Source organism: Saimiri boliviensis, chromosome 7 (genome assembly GCF_048565385.1).
Source record: "Saimiri boliviensis isolate mSaiBol1 chromosome 7, mSaiBol1.pri, whole genome shotgun sequence".
Classification (NCBI taxonomy): domain Eukaryota; kingdom Metazoa; phylum Chordata; class Mammalia; order Primates; family Cebidae; genus Saimiri; species Saimiri boliviensis.
In genome coordinates this window covers 101,527,873-101,534,882 of record NC_133455.1, presented here as the reverse complement: position 1 = coordinate 101,534,882, position 7,010 = coordinate 101,527,873, and the positions used below count along the sequence as shown (strand labels likewise).

Here is a 7,010-nt window from a genome sequence, read left to right as displayed (position 1 = left end):
AGGATAAAGTGGTACCAGCCACTGCAAAAACATACAAAATTGTAAGGACAGTCGATGCTATGAAGAAACTGCATCAACTAACAGGCAAAATAACCTGCTAGCATCATGATGACAGGATCAAATTCACACATAACAATATTAACCTTAAATGTAAATGGGCTAAATGTCCCAATTAAAAGACACAGACTGGCAAATTGGATAAAGAGCAAGAGAAACTATCATCATAGTGAAAAGGCAACCTATAGAGTGGGAGAAATTTTTTGCAAGCTACCCATCTGACAAAGGGCTAGTATCCAGAATCTACAAAGAACTTAAACAAATTTACAAGAAACAACCCCATCAAAAAGTGGGCCAAAGATATGAACAAGCGCTTCTCAAAAGAAGACATTTATGCAGCCAACAAACACATGAAAAAAAGCTCATCATCACTGGTCATTAGAGAAATGCAAATCAAAACCACATTGAGATACCATCCCACTCCAGTTAGAATGGCGATCATTAAAAAGTCAGGAAACAACAGATGCTGGAGAGGACGTGGAGAAATAGGAATCCTTTCAGACTGTTGTTAGCAGTGTATTTTAGTTCAACCATTGTGGAAGACAGTGTGGTGACTCCTCAAGGATCTAGAACCAGAAATACCATTTGAGCCAGCAATCCCATTATTGGGTATACACCCAAAGGATTATAAATCTTTCTACTGTAAAGACACATGCACATGTATGTTTATTGCAGCACCATTCACAATTACAAAGACTTAGAACCAACCCAAATGCCCATCAATAATAGACTGGATAAAGAAAATGTGGCACATATACACCATGGAATACTATGCAGCCATAAAAAAGGATGTGTTCATGTCCTTTGCAGGGACGTGGATGAAGCTGGAAACCATCATTCTCGGTAAACTAATGCAGGAACAGAAAACCAAACACTGCATGTTCTCATTCATAAGTAAGAGTTGAACAATGATAACGCTTGGACACAAGGCGAAGGACATCACACGCCAGGGCCTGCTGGAGGGGTGGCGTGGGTGGGAAGGGATAACATTCGGAGAAATACCTAATGTGGTTGATGGAAGCAGCAAACCACCATGGCACGTGTATACCTATATAACAAATCTGCACATTCTGCACATGTATTTCAGAACTTAAAGTATATTTTTTAAAAATACTATAAATAATAATTCAGTTTAGCAAAATTGCAGGTAAAAGATAAACACACAAAATTTTATTTTATAGTCTAATTCCAGCAAGAAAAATTAAAATTTAAATAGAAAAAAAAATATATTTTCAACAATTTAGACACCTACTTTTAAGTATGGAAAACCCCACCTTTGGGTGAGAAGATATTTCCAAAATTTAACCATCTGGATGAAATTATTTTTAAAATATGCATCGGATTTTACCTTTTCATACGCAAGAGTAACATATACATGCTCAGAAAGCAACTCTGCCAAGGGAAAATGATATCGGAAGTATAAAATATTATTGGGGAAAACCTAATGAGCTATTTCTGAGATAACACAAATATTATATCACAGAGTAATAATATATGAGCTCATTAATATATATTAATAATCTAACAGAGTTTTTTTTTTAACCAAGTAAGTTGTCAAAAGCTTATGAAACTCACAGGTAGGGCAAAGGAAAGCACCGTTTTAAAAAGTCTGAAATTTAGAAATGAAATATAGAGGAAGCTGGCCGGGCGCGGTGGCTCACGCCTGTAATCCCAGCACTTTGGGAGGCTGAGGCGGGTGGATCACGAGGTCAAGAGATGGAGACCATCCTGGTCAACATGGTGAAACCCCGTCTCTAACTAAAAATACAAAAAAATTAGCTGGGCATGGTGGCGCGTGCCTGTAATCCCAGCTACTCAGGAGGCTGAAGCAGGAGAATTGCCTGAACCCAGGAGACGGAGGTTGCAGTGAGCCGAGATCGCGCCATTGCACTCCAGCCTGGGTAACAAGAGCGAAACTCCGTCTCAAAAAAAAAAAGAAATATAGAGGAAGATAGGCTCCTGTCACGAAGGTCCCTAAGAGAAATGCAAGGGATATAAAATACCAACAGACATCTAGAGCCTGAAACCTAGAATAAAGCTATGAAAAACAAAATTTAAATTTATAAAGTAATTCAAAGGATAAAACTACCAATGATTCCATATGCCATATAATACTAAGCCTGGAACATAATACTAAGCACTGAATGAAAGCTTGTTTATGGAATAAATGAATGAAAGAATCTACTTTCGGTCTGTCCGCGCGGCCCGTAATCTGCTACTCAACGTGGGACGCTGGGAGCCTTGAGAAGACGTATGAACGAGGCTCAGCCACCAACTGCATCCCCCGGGACAAAGCTCAGAAGCAGCTCCAGCTGAGCCTGGCTGACTTTAGGCGGCTGTGCATTCTGAAGGGCATGTATCCCCACGAACCCAAACACAAGCAGAAGGTTAACAAGGGTTCTACAGCGACCGGAACTTTTTACCTTATTATTAAAGACATCAGGTTTCTCCTCCATGAACCCATAGTCAACAAGCTCCGGGAATACAAGGTGTTCGTCCAGAACCTCCGGAAGGCCTATGGGAAGAGCGAGTGGAACCCCGCACGTCTAAAGGACACTAAAGCTGGGCGCGGTGGCTCAAGCCTGTAATCCCAGCACTTTGGGAGTCTGAGGTGGGCGGATCACCTGAGGTCAGGAGTTCGAGACCAGCCTGACCAATATGGTGAAACCCCATCTTTAAAAAAAAAAAAAAGGACAATAAGCCCACTACAAACTTGACCACATCATCAAGGAACGGTCCCCCACGTTCACTGACGCCCTGCGGGACCTGGACAACGCCCTCTCCATGTGATTCCTCTTTTCCAAGTGTCACGTGCAGACCATTCAGCGGCGCCGCCGGCTCACCGTGGAGTTCCTGCAGGCATCATTGCCGCCCGTGCCCTGTGCAAGGTCTTCCTGTCCATCAAAGGCACTTACTCCCAGGCCGAGGGGCTGGGGCAGCCCATCGGGTGGATCGCGCCGTCCGCCTTCTCCCATGACCACCCGACAGACGTGGACTACAGTCACGGCCACCTTCACCGAGGTCTACACCACCCTGCTGGGCTTCGTCAACTTCTGCCTCTACCAGTCGCTCAGCCTCCACTGCCCCCCGAAGCTCAAGGGACGAGTCCAAGCAGAGGTGACGGCCAGTGAGGGCACCTGCGCGCTGGACTCCGAGAGCTCTGCGGAGAGACTGGCGGCCCCCAGTGCCAGCCTGGCCCGCGCGGCGGTGCCTGCCATGGAAGAGGAGGCAGAGGTGGGTGAGTGTCCCGCCGATGGGGAGGAAGGCCGCAGGAAGGAGCTGGGGGCGCAGGAGAAGCACAAGAAGCTTTCTGGGGGCCTGAAGTTCTTCCTGAACCGAGAGGTGCCCCGCGAGGCCCTGGCCTTCGTCATCAGGAGTTTTCGGGGGGCGGTGTCCTGGGACGTGTCTTTGTGCATCGGGGCCACCTGCGAGGTCACGGACTCCGGCGTCGCTCACCAAGACTGTGGACCGGCCTGGGCAGCAGACCTCCGTCCCAGGCAGGTGCCGCGTGCAGCCCCAGCGGGTGCTGGACTCGGTGAAGGCTCGGCTCCTCCTCCCCGTGGCAGAGTACGGCCCTGGGGTGCAGCTGCCCCCACACCTCTTACCCTTTGTGACTGAGGAGGGAGGAGAGTACGTCCCAGCTGAGAAGCTGAAGCTGCTGGCTCTGCAGCGGGGAGAGGACCCAGGAAACCTGAATGAGTCGGGAGAAGAGCAGGAAGAGGACAAAGAGCACGAAGGGGATGGCGATGGAGCGGGAGAAAATGAGGAGGAGGATGCAGAGGCTGGTTCAGAAACGGAGGAGGAGGCCAGCCTGGCAGCCCTGGAAGAGCAGAGGACAGAGGGGAAGCCCGGGTGATGGCAGGCACCTTGAAGCTGGAGGACAAGCAGCGGCTGGCCCAGGAGGCAGAGAGCTTGGCCATCATGCTGATGAAGCCGCGGGAGAAGGGCATGCACCAGAAGATCATGTCTGGCAAGAGGCGAAAAATCCGAGAGGCCAACGAGCTGGCGGAGAAGCGGAAAGCCCACGATGAGGCGGTGAAGTCTGGCAAGAAGGCCAGGAAGGCAAGGCCGGAGTGAGCGCGGGCAGCCCCTCGGGGCTGAGGCCAGCTCCCAGGAGCTGAGCGTGGCAGGGGCAGGCCAGAGGCCCTCAGTGTGATGGTCCAGAGTCATTTCTTTTCTCCTTTCTCCAGCCAGCCCTGATCCCTCATGCTCTCTGGCTGGGCCAATGGGCAGCCCTGGCCTTCCCTTGGATGGAGCTGCCCTGCTGGTGCCTAAGCAGAGAAGAGGCCTCTGTGCCCGGCCTGATTCTGTGCTCCCAGGAGCCAGTGACATGAGGTGCAGGGGCCCACCCAGCCCCTCACCTGCTGCCCAGATTCACCCTGGCTTTCCACAGCCCCCTCCCACACAATTGGACCCATGATTCTCAGGGGGCTGTGATGGGGTTGGGGTGGGGGGAGCATTTGCTATTAAATGACTGGACTTTTGTGCCAATTGTTAAAAAAAAAAAAGGCCGGGCGCGGTGGCTCAAGCCTGTAATCCCAGCACTTTGGGAGACCGAGGCGGGTGGATCACGAGGTCGAGAGATCGAGACCATCCTGGTCAACATGGTGAAACCCCGTCTCTAACGAAAAATACAAAAAAAAATTAGCTGGGCATGGTGGCATGTGCCTGTAATCCCAGCTACTCAGGAGGCTGAGGCAGGAGAATTGCCTGAACCCAGGAGGCGGAGGTTGCGGTGAGCCGAGATCGCGCCATTGCACTCCAGCCTGGGTAACAAGAGCGAAAACTCCGCCTCAAAAAAAAAAAAAAAGAATCTACTTTAGTTTTAGAATATTTTGTTCAAACGGTATTTTATACACCTCCACTGATTTGACTCTTGCTCTAAAATAATGTCTGGGTGTACCATGGAGACCATTTTTATTTAAAGCGTTACTCCATTCATTCCGTAACTTAGTTAATGCAGCTTAGTTCAGGCATGCTAGAAACTGTGATAAGCCCAAGGAATAAAATAAGCATGATCCCTGCCCTCAAAGAATTGACTATCTTGTTCGAAGACTAGATAATTACAAAAGATGTCATGAGATTTACACAGAGTGATGTTATGAGTATATATAAAAAAGAACCTATTAACTCTGTTCTTGGTACTCTTAATTGAAGGTTCAAAACAAATTCCAGTTCAATAATGTCAGATAATCCTATTTTAAATCCTTATATAAGTAAATAAGTGATACAGGAAAAAAAAAAAAAAAACAAACTTGTAAGTGTTTAAGCAGAGGATAGTATTACATTATAAATTACCCTCAGAGACCACCACCACCACCACCACCACCACCACCACCACCACCCCCCTCCCCGCCAATGGTGGTTTCACTGCATTTTCAAAAGTGCCTTCTAAACCATGTTTTTTGTTTGTGTTTGGCTTTAGCAACTGAATCATTTCACAATCCAAGCGGCACACAATAAAAATTCAATTTTCAATGCACTTTAAATCCAAGAATTTAAAATTAAAAGAACAAAAAAGCAGTATATAGAAGTAGACTATTTAAAAATAGGTCCAGTAAATAGTGACAGAATTAGAATGACTGAAGTCCGGGGAAAGCACAGACTGATCAGATTAAAGAGACGGCTTAGGACAGGAGAATGTTTCCTTTAGAGTTAAAAATAGAAACAGGATATGAGGCAGGAGTGGAGCCCAGTTATAGAGATCAGGCAAAAATGTAGGACAAGATGGCAAACCTCTTAGTTCATCAAAATGCTGATGCTATTCCTGTCCAAGAATGCAGGATTGCAAACGTGAGTTTGTGTTTTCAATGATGGCCAACAAGAAAGAATATTCAGGGGAGAAAACGGCATTGCAGAAGTCTTTTTACTTCTTCAAAATCATAAAGTCTGGAAAGTATGTATCAACCTTTAAAAAATAATTAGACCTTTAAAAATTAAGAAGTCACTTTAAAAATCAGATATTAGGGGTGGGCACAGTGGCTCACGCCTGTAATCCCAGCACTTTGGGAGGCCAAGGTGGGCAGATCACGTGAGGTTAGGAGTTTGAGACCAGCCTGGCCAACACGGTGAGACCCGTCTCTACCAAAAATACAAAAATTAGCCGGGCATGGTGGCGCATGCCTGTAAATCCCAGCTACTCAGAAGGCTGAGGTAGGAGAATCACTTGAACCCGGCAGGCGGAGGTTGCAGTGAGCCAAGATCACACCACTACATTCCAGCCTCTGCGACAGAGCGAGACTCAGAGAAAAAATATATCAGGTATTAAATATGAAAAAGGAAAATATAACTTCATGAGCAAAGAAGAAGCACAAATACCAAATTCTAACATATAGAAGAACCAAATAAAGGAAACTAAGGCCTTTGCAGAAGTCAGGCCAATCCTGTCTAACAAGCACAGAGGACCCACTGTTTACCCAGGGGGTGTTCTGTGCATTTTCAAGCACATGGCCTCCTTTCATCTTGCCAGCCACTCTGTAAAATCATTAATAATTTCTGCATCTTGCAGATAAGAATGTCAAGGTTTAAATAAGTTCAAGGCGTTTCTCAACACTGTGTTATGTAGAAGAACAAGGACTGAAACAGTGACACCCACTCCATGCCTATTTTCCTTTCCATTTAAACATATTCTATGTTAGGGTTAGAAAACGCTTTAGCCGGGCGCGGTGGCTCACGCCTGTAATCCCAGCACTTTGGGAGGCCGAGGCGGGTGGATCGCGAGGTCAAGAGATCGAGACCATCCTGGTCAACATGGTGAAACCCCGTCTCTAACTAAAAATACAAAAATTAGCTGGGCATGGTGGCACGTGCCCGTAATCCCAGCTACTCAGGAGGCTGAGGCAGGAGAATTGCCTGAACCCAGGAGGCGGAGGTTGCGGTGAGCCGAGATCGCGCCATTGTACTCCAACCTGGGTAACAAGAGCGAAACTCCGTCTCAAAAAAAAAAAAAAAGA

At 46.9% G+C, this 7,010-nt stretch overlaps 1 pseudogene; it reads left to right on the top strand.

Annotated features, from left to right (window-relative positions):
- The first annotated feature begins 2,228 nt into the window (after positions 1–2,228).
- On the top strand, positions 2,229–4,134 carry LOC101038851 (pescadillo homolog pseudogene; annotated as a pseudogene).
- The last annotated feature ends 2,876 nt before the right edge of the window (positions 4,135–7,010 follow it).